The sequence below is a fragment of the Engystomops pustulosus genome, unplaced genomic scaffold (assembly GCF_040894005.1).
Source record: "Engystomops pustulosus unplaced genomic scaffold, aEngPut4.maternal MAT_SCAFFOLD_226, whole genome shotgun sequence".
Lineage (NCBI taxonomy): Eukaryota > Metazoa > Chordata > Amphibia > Anura > Leptodactylidae > Engystomops > Engystomops pustulosus.
Genome location: NW_027285105.1, coordinates 64,688 through 82,597, shown reverse-complemented (window position 1 = coordinate 82,597; position 17,910 = coordinate 64,688).

Sequence of the window (17,910 nt, the reverse complement as noted above, 5' to 3'; positions counted from 1 at the left end):
CTCTATTACTGACTGTACACTCCTGGGGTCCCTCTATTACTGACTGTACACTCCTGGGGCCCCTCTATTACTGACTGTACACTGCCGGGGCCCCTCTATTACTGACTGTACACTCCTGGGGTCCCTCTATTACTGACTGTACACTCCTGGGGTCCCTCTATTACTGACTGTACACTGCCGGGGTCCCTCTATTACTGACTGTACACTCCTGGGGTCCCTCTATTACTGACTGTACACTGCTGGGGTCCCTCTATTACTGACTGCACACTCCTGGGGCCCCTCTATTACTGACTGTACACTCCTGGGGCCCCTCTATTACTGACTGTACACTGCTGGGCTCCCTCTATTACTGACTGTACACTCCTGGGCTCCTCTATTACTGACTGTACACTCCTGGGGCTCCTCTATTACTGACTGTACACTCCTGGGGCCCCTCTATTACTGACTGTACACTGCTGGGCTCCCTCTATTACTGACTGTACACTGCTGGGCTCCCTCTATTACTGACTGTACACTCCTGGGCTCCTCTATTACTGACTGTACACTCCTGGGGCTCCTCTATTACTGACTGTACACTCCTGGGGCCCCTCTATTACTGACTGTAGACTCCTGGGGCCCCTCTATTACTGACCGTACACTCCTGGGGTCCCTCTATTACTGACTGTACACTCCTGGGGCCCCTCTATTACTGACTGTACACTCCTGGGGCCCCTCTATTACTGACTGTACACTCCTGGGCTCCCTCTATTACTGACTGTACACTGCTGGGGACCCTCTATTACTGACTGTACACTCCTGGGCTCCCTCTATTACTGACTGTACACTCCTGGGGTCCCTCTATTACTGACTGTACACTGCTGGGGACCCTCTATTACTGACTGTACACTCCTGGGCTCCCTCTATTACTGACTGTACACTCCTGGGGTCCCTCTATTACTGACTGTACACTCCTGGGGTCCCTCTATTACTGACTGTACACTCCTGGGGTCCCTCTATTACTGACTGTACACTCCTGGGGTCCCTCTATTACTGACTGTACACTCCTGGGGTCCCTCTATTACTGACTGTACACTCCTGGGCTCCTCTATTACTGACTGTACACTGCCGGGGCCCCTCTATTACTGACTGTACACTCCTGGGGTCCCTCTATTACTGACTGTACACTCCTGGGGTCCCTCTATTACTGACTGTACACTCCTGGGCTCCTCTATTACTGACTGTACACTGCCGGGGCCCCTCTATTACTGACTGTACACTCCTGGGGTCCCTCTATTACTGACTGTACACTGCTGGGGTCCCTCTATTACTGACTGTACACTCCTGGGGCTCCTCTATTACTGACTGTACACTGCTGGGGTCCCTCTATTACTGACTGTACACTCCTGGAGCTCCTCTATTACTGACTGTACACTGCCGGGGCCCCTCTATTACTGACTGCACACTCCTGGGGTCCCTCTATTACTGACTGCACACTCCTGGGCTCCCTCTATTACTGACTGTACACTGGCGGGGCCCCTCTATTACTGACTGTACACTCCTGGGGTCCCTCTATTACTGACTGTACACTCCTGGGGTCCCTCTATTACTGACTGTACACTCCTGGGGCCCCTCTATTACTGACTGTACACTCCTGGGGTCCCTCTATTACTGACTGTACACTCCTGGGCTCCCTCTATTACTGACTGTACACTCCTGGGGCCCCTCAATTACTGACTGTACACTCCAGGGGTCCCTCTATTACTGACTGTACACTCCTGGGGCCCCTCAATTACTGACTGTACACTCCAGGGGTCCCTCTATTACTGACTGTACACTCCTGGGGTCCCTGTATTACTGACTGTACACTCCTGGGCTCCCTCTATTACTGACTGTACACTCCTGGGGCCCCTCTATTACTGACTGTACACTCCTGGGGCCCCTCTATTACTGACTGTACACTCCTGGGGCCCCTCTATTACTGACTGTACACTCCTGGGGCCCCTCTATTACTGACTGTACACTCCTGGGGCCCCTCTATTACTGACTGTACACTCCTGGGGCCCCTCTATTACTGACTGTACACTCCTGGGGCCCCTCTATTACTGACTGTACACTCCTGGGGCCCCAATACTACTAACTGTACACTCCTGGGGTCCCTCTATTACTGACTGTACACTCCTGGGGTCCCTCTATTACTGACTGCACACTCCTGGGGTCCCTCTATTACTGACTGTACACTCCTGGGGTCCCTCTATTACTGACTGTACACTACTGGGGCCCCTCTTTTACTGACTGTACACTGCCGGGGCCCCTCTATTACTGACTGTACACTGCCGGGGCCCCTATATTACTGACTGCACACTCCTGGGGTCCCTCTATTACTGACTGTACACTCCTGGGGCCCCTCTATTACTGACTGTACACTCCTGGGCTCCCTCTATTACTGACTGTACACTCCTGGGCTCCCTCTATTACTGACTGTACACTGCCGGGGCCCCTCTATTACTGACTGTACACTCCTGGGCTCCCTCTATTACTGACTGTACACTCCTGGGGCCCCTCTATTACTGACTGTACACTCCTGGGGCCCCTCTATTACTGACTGTACACTCCTGGGGTCCCTCTATTACTGACTGTACACTCCTGGGGCCCCTCTATTACTGACTGTACACTCCTGGGGTCCCTCTATTACTGACTGTACACTCTGGGCTCCCTCTATTACTGACTGTACACTCCTGGGGTCCCTCTATTACTGACTGTACACTCCTGGGGCCCCTCTATTACTGACTGTACACTCCTGGGCTCCCTCTATTACTGACTGTACACTCCTGGGCTCCCTCTATTACTGACTGTACACTCCTGGGCTCCCTCTATTACTGACTGTACACTCCTGGGGCCCCTCTATTACTGACAGTACACTCCTGGGGTCCCTCTATTACTGACTGTACACTCCTGGGCTCCCTCTATTACTGACTGTACACTGCCGGGGCCCCTCTATTACTGACTGTACACTCCTGGGGTCCCTCTATTACTGACTGTACACTCCTGGGGCCCCTCTATTACTGACTGCACACTTCTGGGGTCCCTCTATTACTGACTGTACACTCCTGGGGTCCCTCTATTACTGACTGTACACTACTGGGGCCCCTCTATTACTGACTGTACACTCCTGGGGTCCCTCTATTACTGACTGTAAACTCCTGGGGTCCCTCTATTACTGACTGCACACTCCTGGGGTCCCTCTATTACTGACTGTACACTGCCGGGGCCCCTCTATTACTGACTGTACACTGCCGGGGCCCCTATATTACTGACTGCACACTCCTGGGGTCCCTCTATTACTGACTGTACACTCCTGGGCTCCCTCTATTACTGACTGTACACTGCCGGGGCCCCTCTATTACTGACTGTACACTCCTGGGGTCCCTCTATTACTGACTGTACACTCCTGGGGCCCCTCTATTACTGACTGCACACTCCTGGGGTCCCTCTATTACTGACTGTACACTCCTGGGGTCCCTCTATTACTGACTGTACACTCCTGGGGTCCCTCTATTACTGACTGTACACTCCTGGGGTCCCTCTATTACTGACTGTACACTCCTGGGGTCCCTCTATTACTGACTGTACACTGCCGGGGCCCCTCTATTACTGACTGTACACTCCTGGGGTCCCTCTATTACTGACTGTACACTCCTGGGGTCCCTCTATTACTGACTGTACACTGCCGGGGTCCCTCTATTACTGACTGTACACTCCTGGGGTCCCTCTATTACTGACTGTACACTGCTGGGGTCCCTCTATTACTGACTGCACACTCCTGGGGCCCCTCTATTACTGACTGTACACTCCTGGGGCCCCTCTATTACTGACTGTACACTGCTGGGCTCCCTCTATTACTGACTGTACACTCCTGGGCTCCTCTATTACTGACTGTACACTCCTGGGGCTCCTCTATTACTGACTGTACACTCCTGGGGCCCCTCTATTACTGACTGTACACTCCTGGGGCCCCTCTATTACTGACCGTACACTCCTGGGGTCCCTCTATTACTGACTGTACACTCCTGGGGTCCCTCTATTACTGACTGTACACTGCTGGGGCCCCTCTATTACTGACTGTACACTCCTGGGCTCCCTCTATTACTGACTGTACACTGCTGGGGACCCTCTATTACTGACTGTACACTCCTGGGCTCCCTCTATTACTGACTGTACACTCCTGGGGTCCCTCTATTACTGACTGTACACTGCTGGGGACCCTCTATTACTGACTGTACACTCCTGGGGTTCCTCTATTACTGACTGTACACTCCTGGGGTCCCTCTATTACTGACTGTACACTCCTGGGGTCCCTCTATTACTGACTGTACACTCCTGGGGTCCCTCTATTACTGACTGTACACTCCTGGGGCCCCTCTATTACTGACTGTACACTCCTGGGGTCCCTCTATTACTGACTGTACACTGCTGGGCTCCCTCTATTACTGACTGTACACTCCTGGGGTCCCTCTATTACTGACTGTACACTCCTGGGGTCCCTCTATTACTGACTGTACACTCCTGGGGCCCCTCTATTACTGACTGTACACTCCTGGGGCCCCTCTATTACTGACTGTACACTCCTGGGGCCCCTCTATTACTGACTGTACACTCCTGGGGTCCCTCTATTACTGACTGTACACTCCTGGGGTCCCTCTATTACTGACTGTACACTACTGGGGTCCCTCTATTACTGACTGTACACTCCTGGGCTCCCTCTATTACTGACTGTACACTCCTGGGGTCCCTCTATTACTGACTGTACACTCCTGGGGCCCCTCTATTACTGACTGTACACTCCTGGGGTCCCTCTATTACTGACTGTACACTGCTGGGGCCCCTCTACTACTGACTGTACACTCCTGGGGCCCCTCTATTACTGACTGTACACTCCTGGGGTTCCTCTATTACTGACTGTACACTCCTGGGGTCCCTCTATTACTGACTGTACACTCCTGGGGCCCCTCTAATACTGACTGTACACTCCTGGGGCCCCTCTATTACTGACTGTACACTCCTGGGCTCCCTCTATTACTGACTGTACACTCCTGGGGCCCCTCTATTACTGACTGTACACTGCTGGGTCCCTCTATTACTGACTGTACACTCCTGGGGTCCCTCTATTACTGACTGTACACTCCTGGGGCCCCTCTATTACTGACTGTACACTCCTGGGGTCCCTCTATTACTGACTGTACACTGCCGGGGCCCCTCTATTACTGACTGTACACTCCTGGGGTCCCTCTATTACTGACTGTACACTCCTGGGCTCCCTCTATTACTGACTGTACACTGCTGGGGCCCCTCTATTACTGACTGTACACTCCTGGGCTCCCTCTATTACTGACTGTACACTCCTGGGGTCCCTCTATTACTGACTGTACACTCCTGGGGCCCCTCTATTACTGACTGTACACTCCTGGGGTTCCTCTATTACTGACTGTACACTCCTGGGCTCCCTCTATTACTGACTGTACACTCCTGGGGCCCCTCTATTACTGACTGTACACTCCTGGGGTCCCTCTATTACTGACTGTACACTCCTGGGGTCCCTGTATTACTGACTGTACACTCCTGGGGCCCCTCTATTACTGACTGTACACTCCTGGGCTCCCTCTATTACTGACTGTACACTCCTGGGGCCCCTCTATTACTGACTGTACACTCCTGGGGCCCCTCTATTACTGACTGTACACTCCTGGGGCCCCTCTATTACTGACTGTACACTCCTGGGGCCCCTCTATTACTGACTGTACACTCCTGGGGCCCCAATACTACTAACTGTACACTCCTGGGGTCCCTCTATTACTGACTGTACACTGCTGGGGTCCCTCTATTACTGACTGCACACTCCTGGGGCCCCTCTATTACTGACTGTACACTCCTGGGGTCCCTCTATTACTGACTGTACACTCCTGGGGCCCCTCTATTACTGACTGTACACTCCTGGGGCCCCTCTATTACTGACTGTACACTCCTGGGGTCCTTCTATTACTGACTGTACACTCCTGGGCTCCCTCTATTACTGACTGTACACTCCTGGGGTCCCTCTATTACTGACTGTACACTGCTGGGCTCCCTCTATTACTGACTGTACACTCCTGGGCTCCTCTATTACTGACTGTACACTCCTGGGGCTCCTCTATTACTGACTGTACACTGCTGGGGCCCCTCTATTACTGACTGTACACTCCTGGGGCCCCTCTATTACTGACTGTACACTGCTGGGCTCCTTCTATTACTGACTGTACACTGCTGGGCTCCCTCTATTACTGACTGTACACTCCTGGGCTCCTCTATTACTGACTGTACACTCCTGGGGCTCCTCTATTACTGACTGTACACTCCTGGGGCCCCTCTATTACTGACTGTAGACTCCTGGGGCCCCTCTATTACTGACTGTACACTCCTGGGGCCCCTCTATTACTGACTGTACACTCCTGGGGTCCCTCTATTACTGACTGTATACTGCCGGGGCCCCTCTATTACTGACTGTACACTCCTGGGCTCCCTCTATTACTGACTGTACACTCCTGGGGTCCCTCTATTACTGACTGTACACTCCTGGGCTCCCTCTATTACTGACTGTACACTGCTGGGGCCCCTCTACTACTGACTGTACACTCCTGGGCTCCCTCTATTACTGACTGTACACTCCTGGGGTTCCTCTATTACTGACTGTACACTCCTGGGGTCCCTCTATTACTGACTGTACACTGCTGGGGTCCCTCTATTACTGACTGTACACTCCTGGGGCCCCTCTATTACTGACTGTACACTCCTGGGCTCCCTCTATTACTGACTGTACACTCCTGGGGTTCCTCTATTACTGACTGTACACTCCTGGGGTCCCTCTATTACTGACTGTACACTGCTGGGGTCCCTCTATTACTGACTGTACACTCCTGGGGCCCCTCTATTACTGACTGTACACTCCTGGGGTCCCTCTATTACTGACTGTACACTGCTGGGCTCCCTCTATTACTGACTGTACACTGCTGGGGTCCCTCTATTACTGACTGTACACTCCTGGGGTCCCTCTATTACTGACTGTACACTCCTGGGGTCCCTCTATTACTGACTGTACACTGCTGGGGTCCCTCTATTACTGACTGTACACTCCTGGGGCCCCTCTATTACTGACTGTACACTCCTGGGGCCCCTCTATTACTGACTGTACACTCCTGGGGCCCCTCTATTACTGACTGTACACTCCTGGGGCCCCTCTATTACTGACTGTACACTCCTGGGGCCCCTCTATTACTGACTGTACACTCCTGGGGTCCCTCTATTACTGACTGTACACTCCTGGGGTCCCTCTATTACTGACTGTACACTACTGGGGTCCCTCTATTACTGACTGTACACTCCTGGGGTCCCTCTATTACTGACTGCACACTCCTGGGCTCCCTATATTACTGACTGTACACTCCTGGGGTCCCTCTTTTACTGACTGTACACTCCTGGGGCCCCTCTATTACTGACTGTACACTCCTGGGGTCCCTCTATTACTGACTGTACACTGCCGGGGCCCCTCTATTACTGACTGTACACTCCTGGGGCCCCTCTATTACTGACTGTACACTCCTGGGGTTCCTCTATTACTGACTGTACACTCCTGGGGTCCCTCTATTACTGACTGTACACTCCTGGGGCCCCTCTACTACTGACTGTACACTCCTGGGGCCCCTCTATTACTGACTGTACACTCCTGGGCTCCCTCTATTACTGACTGTACACTCCTGGGGCCCCTCTTTTACTGACTGTATACTGCTGGGTCCCTCTATTACTGACTGTACACTGCTGGGGTCCCTCTATTACTGACTGTACACTCCTGGGGCCCCTCTATTACTGACTGCACCCTCCTGGGGTCCCTCTATTACTGACTGTACACTCCTGGGGTCCCTCTATTACTGACTGTACACTCCTGGGGCCCCTCTATTACTGACTGTACACTCCTGGGGTCCCTCTATTACTGACTGTACACTGCCGGGGCCCCTCTATTACTGACTGTACACTCCTGGGCTCCCTCTATTACTGACTGTACACTCCTGGGCTCCCTCTATTACTGACTGTACACTGCTGGGGCCCCTCTATTACTGACTGTACACTCCTGGGGTCCCTCTATTACTGACTGTACACTCCTGGGCTCCCTCTATTACTGACTGTACACTCCTGTGGTCCCTCTATTACTGACTGTACACTCCTGGGCTCCCTCTATTACTGACTGTACACTCCTGGGGTCCCTCTATTACTGACTGTACACTCCTGGGCTCCCTCTATTACTGACTGTACACTGCCGGGGCCCCTCTATTACTGACTGTACACTCCTGGGGTCCCTCTATTACTGACTGTACACTCCTGGGGTCCCTCTATTACTGACTGTACACTGCTGGGGTCCCTCTATTACTGACTGTACACTCCTGGGGTCCCTCTATTACTGACTGTACACTCCTGGGGTCCCTCTATTACTGACTGTACACTGCTGGGGTCCCTCTATTACTGACTGTACACTCCTGGGGCCCCTCTATTACTGACTGTACACTCCTGGGGCCCCTCTATTACTGACTGTACACTCCTGGGGTTCCTCTATTACTGACTGTACACTCCTGGGGTCCCTCTATAACTGACTGTACACTGCTGGGGTCCCTCTATAACTGACTGTACACTGCTGGGGCCCCTCTATTACTGACTGTACACTGCTGGGGCCCCTCTATTACTGACTGTACACTCCTGGGCTCCCTCTATTACTGACTGTACACTCCTGGGGCCCCTCTATTACTGACTGTACACTCCTGGGGTCCCTCTATTACTGACTGTACACTCCTGGGGTCCCTGTATTACTGACTGTACACTCCTGGGGCCCCTCTATTACTGACTGTACACTCCTGGGCTCCCTCTATTACTGACTGTACACTCCTGGGGCCCCTCTATTACTGACTGTACACTCCTGGGGCCCCTCTATTACTGACTGTACACTCCTGGGGCCCCTCTATTACTGACTGTACACTCCTGGGGCCCCTCTATTACTGACTGTACACTCCTGGGGCCCCTCTATTACTGACTGTACACTCCTGGGGCCCCAATACTACTAACTGTACACTCCTGGGGTCCCTCTATTACTGACTGTACACTCCTGGGGTCCCTCTATTACTGACTGCACACTCCTGGGGTCCCTCTATTACTGACTGTACACTGCTGGGGACCCTCTATTACTGACTGTATACTGCTGGGTCCCTCTATTACTGACTGTACACTCCTGGGGTCCCTCTATTACTGACTGTACACTCATGGGGTCCCTCTATTACTGACTGTACACTACTGGGGCCCCTCTATTACTGACTGCACACTCCTGGGGTCCCTCTATTACTGACTGTACACTCCTGGGGTCCCTCTATTACTGACTGTACACTGCCGGGGCCCCTCTATTACTGACTGTACACTCCTGGGGTCCCTCTATTACTGACTGTACACTCCTGGGGCCCCTCTATTACTGACTGCACACTCCTGGGGTCCCTCTATTACTGACTGTACACTGCCGGGGCCCCTATATTACTGACTGCACACTCCTGGGGTCCCTCTATTACTGACTGTACACTCCTGGGCTCCCTCTATTACTGACTGTACACTGCCGGGGCCCCTCTATTACTGACTGTACACTCCTGGGGTCCCTCTATTACTGACTGTACACTCCTGGGGCCCCTCTATTACTGACTGCACACTCCTGGGGTCCCTCTATTACTGACTGTACACTCCTGGGGTCCCTCTATTACTGACTGTACACTCCTGGGGTCCCTCTATTACTGACTGTACACTCCTGGGGTCCCTCTATTACTGACTGTACACTCCTGGGGCCCCTCTATTACTGACTGTACACTGCCGGGGCCCCTCTATTACTGACTGTACACTCCTGGGGTCCCTCTATTACTGACTGTACACTCCTGGGGTCCCTCTATTACTGACTGTACACTCCTGGGGTCCCTCTATTACTGACTGTACACTGCCGGGGTCCCTCTATTACTGACTGTACACTGCTGGGGTCCCTCTATTACTGACTGCACACTCCTGGGGCCCCTCTATTACTGACTGTGCACTCCTGGGGCCCCTCTATTACTGACTGTACACTGCTGGGCTCCCTCTATTACTGACTGTACACTGCCGGGGTCCCTCTATTACTGACTGTACACTCCTGGGGCCCCTCTATTACTGACTGTACACTCCTGGGGCCCCTCTATTACTGACTGTACACTCCTGGGCTCCTCTATTACTGACTGTACACTCCTGGGGCTCCTCTATTACTGACTGTACACTCCTGGGGCCCCTCTATTACTGACTGTACACTGCTGGGCTCCCTCTATTACTGACTGTACACTGCTGGGCTCCCTCTATTACTGACTGTACACTCCTGGGCTCCTCTATTACTGACTGTACACTCCTGGGGCTCCTCTATTACTGACTGTACACTCCTGGGGCCCCTCTATTACTGACTGTACACTCCTGGGGCCCCTCTATTACTGACTGTACACTCCTGGGGCTCCTCTATTACTGACTGTACACTCCTGGGGCTCCTCTATTACTGACTGTACACTCCTGGGGCCCCTCTATTACTGACTGTACACTCCTGGGGCCCCTCTATTACTGACTGTACACTGCCGGGGCCCCTTTATTACTGAATGTACACTCCTGGGCCCCTCTATTACTGACTGTACACTCCTGGGGCCCCTCTATTACTGACTGTAGACTCCTGGGGCCCCTCTATTACTGACTGTACACTCCTGGGGCCCCTCTATTACTGACTGTACACTCCTGGGGTCCCTCTATTACTGACTGTATACTGCCGGGGCCCCTCTATTACTGACTGTACACTCCTGGGGTCCCTCTATTACTGACTGTACACTCCTGGGGTCCCTCTATTACTGACTGTAAACTCCTGGGGTCCCTCTATTACTGACTGTACACTCCTGGGGTCCCTCTATTACTGACTGTATACTGCCGGGGCCCCTCTATTACTGACTGTACACTCCTGGGCTCCCTCTATTACTGACTGTACACTCCTGGGGCTCCTCTATTACTGACTGTACACTCCTGGGGCCCCTCTATTACTGACTGTACACTGCTGGGCTCCCTCTATTACTGACTGTACACTGCTGGGCTCCCTCTATTACTGACTGTACACTCCTGGGCTCCTCTATTACTGACTGTACACTCCTGGGGCCCCTCTATTACTGACTGTAGACTCCTGGGGTCCCTATACTACTGACTGTACACTCCTGGGGCCCCTCTATTACTGACTGTACACTGCTGGGGTCCCTCTATTACTGACTGCACACTCCTGGGGCCCCTCTATTACTGACTGTACACTGCTGGGGTCCCTCTATTACTGACTGTACACTCCTGGGGCCCCTCTATTACTGACTGTACACTCCTGGGGTCCCTCTATTACTGACTGTATACTGCCGGGGCCCCTCTATTACTGACTGTACACTCCTGGGGCCCCTCTATTACTGACTGTACACTCCTGGGGTCCCTCTATTACTGACTGTATACTGCCGGGGCCCCTCTATTACTGACTGTACACTCCTGGGGCTCCTCTATTACTGACTGTACACTCCTGGGGCCCCTCTATTACTGACTGTACACTGCTGGGCTCCCTCTATTACTGACTGTACACTGCTGGGCTCCCTCTATTACTGACTGTACACTCCTGGGCTCCTCTATTACTGACTGTACACTCCTGGGGCTCCTCTATTACTGACTGTACACTCCTGGGGCCCCTCTATTACTGACTGTAGACTCCTGGGGCCCCTCTATTACTGACTGTACACTCCTGGGGCCCCTCTATTACTGACTGTACACTCCTGGGGTCCCTCTATTACTGACTGTACACTCCTGGGCTCCCTCTATTACTGACTGTACACTCCTGGGCTCCTCTATTACTGACTGTACACTCCTGGGCTCCCTCTATTACTGACTGTACACTCCTGGGGTCCCTCTATTACTGACTGTACACTCCTGGGCTCCCTCTATTACTGACTGTACACTCCTGGGCTCCTCTATTACTGACTGTACACTGCTGGGGCCCCTCTATTACTGACTGTACACTGCTGGGGCCCCTCTATTACTGACTGTACACTCCTGGGGCTCCTCTATTACTGACTGTACACTCCTGGGGCCCCTCTATTACTGACTGTACACTCCTGGGCTCCTCTATTACTGACTGTACACTGCTGGGGCCCCTCTATTACTGACTGTACACTGCTGGGGTCCCTCTATTACTGACTGTACACTGCCGGGGTCCCTCTATTACTGACTGTACACTCCTGGGGCCCCTCTATTACTGACTGTACACTCCTGGGGTCCCTCTATTACTGACTGTACACTCCTGGGCTCCCTCTATTACTGACTGTACACTGCTGGGGACCCTCTATTACTGACTGTACACTCCTGGGCTCCCTCTATTTCTGACTGTACACTCCTGGGGTCCCTCTATTACTGACTGTACACTGCTGGGGTCCCTCTATTACTGACTGTACACTCCTGGGGCCCCTCTATTACTGACTGTACACTCCTGGGGTCCCTATATTACTGACTGTACACTGCTGGGCTCCCTCTATTACTGACTGTACACTCCTGGGGTCCCTCTATTACTGACTGTACACTACTGGGGTCCCTCTATTACTGACTGTACACTCCTGGGCTCCCTCTATTACTGACTGTACACTCCTGGGGTCCCTCTATTACTGACTGTACACTCCTGGGGCCCCTCTATTACTGACTGTACACTCCTGGGGTCCCTCTATTACTGACTGTACACTGCCGGGGCCCCTCTATTACTGACTGTACACTCCTGGGGCCCCTCTATTACTGACTGTACACTCCTGGGGTTCCTCTATTACTGACTGTACACTCCTGGGGTCCCTCTATTACTGACTGTACACTCCTGGGGCCCCTCTACTACTGACTGTACACTCCTGGGGCCCCTCTATTACTGACTGTACACTCCTGGGGCCCCTCTATTACTGACTGTACACTCCTGGGGCTCCTCTTTTACTGACTGTACACTCCTGGGGCCCCTCTTTTACTGACTGTATACTGCTGGGTCCCTCTATTACTGACTGTACACTGCTGGGGTCCCTCTATTACTGACTGTACACTCCTGGGGCCCCTCTATTACTGACTGTACACTCCTGGGGTCCCTCTACTACTGACTGTACACTCCTGGGGCCCCTCTATTACTGACTGTACACTCCTGGGGCCCCTCTATTACTGACTGCACCCTCCTGGGGTCCCTCTATTACTGACTGTACACTCCTGGGGTCCCTCTATTACTGACTGTACACTCCTGGGGCCCCTCTATTACTGACTGTACACTCCTGGGGTCCCTCTATTACTGACTGTACACTGCCGGGGCCCCTCTATTACTGACTGTACACTCCTGGGGTCCCTCTATTACTGACTGTACACTCCTGGGCTCCCTCTATTACTGACTGTACACTGCTGGGGTCCCTCTATTACTGACTGTACACTGCTGGGGCCCCTCTATTACTGACTGTACACTCCTGGGCTCCCTCTATTACTGACTGTACACTCCTGAGGTCCCTGTATTACTGACTGTACACTCCTGGGGCCCCTCTATTACTGACTGTACACTCCTGGGGCCCCTCTATTACTGACTGTACACTGCCGGGGCCCCTCTATTACTGACTGTACACTCCTGAGGTCCCTGTATTACTGACTGTACACTCCTGGGGCCCCTCTATTACTGACTGTACACTCCTGGGGCCCCTCTATTACTGACTGTACACTCCTGGGGTCCCTCTATTACTGACTGTACACTCCTGGGCTCCCTCTATTACTGACTGTACACTGCCGGGGTCCCTCTATTACTGACTGTATACTCCTGGGGTCCCCTGTATTACTGACTGTACACTCCTGGGGTCCTGGGGTCCTGGTGTGGAGTAAGTGTCCGGTGATCTGGTTCCATCACATTTTCCTGGAGCCGCAGTTGAGCAGATTATGGGGATCTAATTATCCGGCGCTGGAGCACGAGGGGGGGGGGGGGATCCCCCAGTATAACATGACATGTGTCCTGGAAAGAGAACCAGCACATAGACAAGGGGGAGGGGATCTGGGGGTAACTGAAGGATGGAGCACCCCTATAACTGGCAGGACCCCATGGTCACTGACAGGACCCCCAGGATCCCCTCCCCCCCCACTTACTGACAGGACCCCCAGGATACCCGCAAAACTCACTCACTGACAGGACCCCCAGGACCTCTCCCCCTCCCCCCATTCACTGACAGGACCCCCAGTCATTAACAGGACCCCCACTCACTGACAGGACCCCCAGGACCTCCCCCCCCCATTCACTGACAGGACCCCCAGTCATTGACAGGACCCCCAGGACCTCCCCCCCGTTCACTTACAGGACCCCCACTCACTGACAGGACCCCCAGGACCTCTCCCCCCCCATTCACTGACAGGACCCCCAGTCATTGACAGGACCCCCAGGACCTCTCCCCTCCCATTCACTGACAGGACCCCCAGTCATTGACAGGTCCCCAGGATCCCCCCCCCCATTCACTGACAGGACCCCCACTCACAGGACCTCCCCCCCCCCCATTCACTGACAGGACCCCCAGTCATTGACAGGACCCCCAGGATCCCCCCCTCCCATTCACTGACAGGACCCCCACTCACTGACAGGACCCCCAGGACCCCCCCCCCCCATTCACTGACAGGACCCCCAGGACCTCCCCCCCGTTCACTGACAGGACCCCCACTCACTGACAGGACCCCCAGGACCTCCCCCCCGTTCACTGACAGGACCCCCACTCACTGACAGGACCCCCAGGACCTCCCCCCCGTTCACTGACAGGACCCCAAGTCACTGACAGGACCCCCAGGACCTCCCTGGAAACTGACAAGATCCTGCCCAACACTGGATTCCCGTTGGTAGTGGCTGGCGGAGCGTGGCCTAGAGCTCTACGGGGTCACGGTCGCTGTCCACCGGAGGATCAGGGCTCGTCCACGCCCCGCATATATCCGGCAGGTGGTTTGCATGAAAAGAGGGAGATGCAGCGAATGTATAGCAGACATCCCTGGGGCTACCCCGATGGGTGTGAGGGTCCCTGGGCAGATGGTGGGTAGGAGGCTCTCGCCGTTGTGCAGCTTTTGCAGGGATCACACAGAGACAAGGGACGTCCAACATAAACTCACAGTCCTTCTGCAGGAATTGCTCATGCAACACCCCTGCCAACGCATAGGCAAGGTGGTAGTAGCAAATAGCGCCCTATCCGTGTCAGGAGCTGTTAGGGGGCCCGATCACCTCTCTAGGAGGTCTCTAAGAACTGGAGAACTTAGTCATTGCAGCTATAGCCACTTCCCGGTTAGGCAAGAGTTAACAAAACCAAATCCTATTGTCCAATGATGTTCTTGTAAATCAAGCTGGAAGCTGATTGGAGAAGTGCTCCCACCTGACCAAGGGAGTATATAAACCCCTGGTGGGCGGGAGCACAGGCTCTTCTGAGAGAATCAGACCTTGTGGTCTGTCTAAAGAGTGAGCAAAGGAGTGAGTAGCACAAAGCAGTGCTGCACCAACCAGTGTCCTAATACCAGGAACCACAGGAGCCTCAGGCCCCTGCCTGGCACCCAGGGCAAGTCAGGAGACTCAAGGCCCAAAGCTGAGCTCCACCACCTGGACTCAGCTCCCTCTCTACCAGCTCCCTAGTCACTGACCGGACTCCCAGGACCTTCCCCCAGTCACTGACAGGACCCTCGGGTTCCCCCAGTCACTGACAGGACCCCCAGGATCTCCCAATTCACTGGCAGGACACAAAGGCCTTCCCAGTCACCGATAGAACTAATATTAGAAAACCAAACAATCTTGCATTACAAGGACACATACGTTTCAATGCTGCATCAGGAGATCCGTCCTATCATATCTCCAGAACCGAAAATAAGACTTTGTGAATGAAAACGAGTCTTTACTGCACAATTTATTCATAAATGACATCACAAAATATTATCTGACTAAAAATACCCCATTAAAAACACAAAGCGAGACAACACGGACAGTGGGAACCTTCATGGAGAGGCGACACATAAAACAAGAGATTACATCATCGGCGCTGGCCAAAGGATTCCCAAAGTGCTGAGGGTCCACACAACAGACAAGCGATCGGTACCGCAGATCAGAATCACTCAATGAATAACATCAAAGCCCAATCCCGTGCCTGCGCAAACCTAATAAACATTACAGGACCAAATTATATACCCACCATCGCCATGTTACCTCACCTCGTCACACCGTCCGCCACCCCGACACGCGTTTCGCACCCAACTTCGCCAGGGGGTGTGCGGACTGTGGGGCAGATTTACTTACCCGGTCCATTCGCAATCCAGCGGCGCGTTCTCTGCGGTGGATTCGGGTCCGGACGGGATTTAATAAGGTAGTTCCTGTGCCGTCCACCAGGTGGCGCTGCTGCGCTGAAGTCCCCTGGAATGCCCTGAAATACACCGGCCTATTCCTAGTGAAGGTAAGTGCAATTTTCGCGACACATTTTTTTTTTTTAAATGCGGCGGTTTTTCCGAATCCGTCGGGTTTTCCCTCGGCCACGCCCCACGATTTCTGTCGCGTGCATGCTGGCGCCGATGCGCCACAATCCGATCGCGTGCGACAAAATCCCGGGGCAATTCAGGTACAATCGGCGCAAATCGGAAATATTCGGGTTACACGTCGGGAAAACACAAATCGGGCCCTTAGTAAATGACCCCCTGTGTGTCAGCCGGACTTTAAATGTAAGAATAACGGGTGGAATTAATTACCTCATGAATGCTCTGGCGGCGCATGTCCGGGATTGCCGGTCATTCAACTTCCGGTCGTCAGCGTCCCGGGATCCGCGATGTGTGAATATTGTGAGATCTCGTGTTGGACGCTCGCCGGAAGCAGAAGGAGCGACAAATCACCAGGCATACGCACAGCGTTAAGGTGGCGGCCATTTTCTTGAAGATGTGTAATAGAACCAAGCAGTCACTGACAGGACCCCCAGGACCCCCCAGTCACTGTAAGGACTCCCAGGACCTCCCTGCATTCACTGACAGGAGCCCCAGGACCTCCCTGCATTCACTGACAGGACTCCCAGTACCTAACTGGTAACTTACAGGACCCCCAGGACCTCCCCAGTCACTGACAGGACCCCCAGGACCCCCCAGTCACTGTAAGCACTCCCAGGACCTCCCTGCATTCACTGACAGGACTCCCAGTACCTAACTGGTAACTTACAGGACCCCCAGGACCTCCCCAGTCACTGACAGGACCCCCAGGACCCCCCAGTCACTGTAAGCACTCCCAGGACCTCCCTGCATTCACTGACAGGACTCCCAGTACCTAACTGGTAACTTACAGGACCCCCAGGACCTCCCCAGTCACTGACAGGACCCCCAGGACCCCCCAGTCACTGTAAGCACTCCCAGGACCTCCCTGCATTCACTGACAGGACTCCCAGTACCTAACTGGTAACTTACAGGACCCCCAGGACCTCCCCAGTCACTGACAGGGCCCCTGGTCACTAACACCCTCCCACGTCCTCCACGGTCACTGATAACGCACCATCCCCCATTTCTCAGTGGCCGGAGGAAGCTGCTTGGAGCTCAGGTCCTGAGGGAGGTGGCACACAGCAGGGTAAGTAGCTCTGGACTGGTTCTGTTGGGGCAGAGTCCTTGTAGTCTGGGGTCAGGGCAGCCTCAGACACTGCTTCTTCCTGGATTGTATGAGAGAAGACCCCTGGTCAGGCTCCTGACATGGAGGGGGATAAGGTTGCAGCACCTATTAACCCTTGGCAGGGTTGTTACATTACTCCTTAGTAATTGATTGAGCTGCGCAGACAG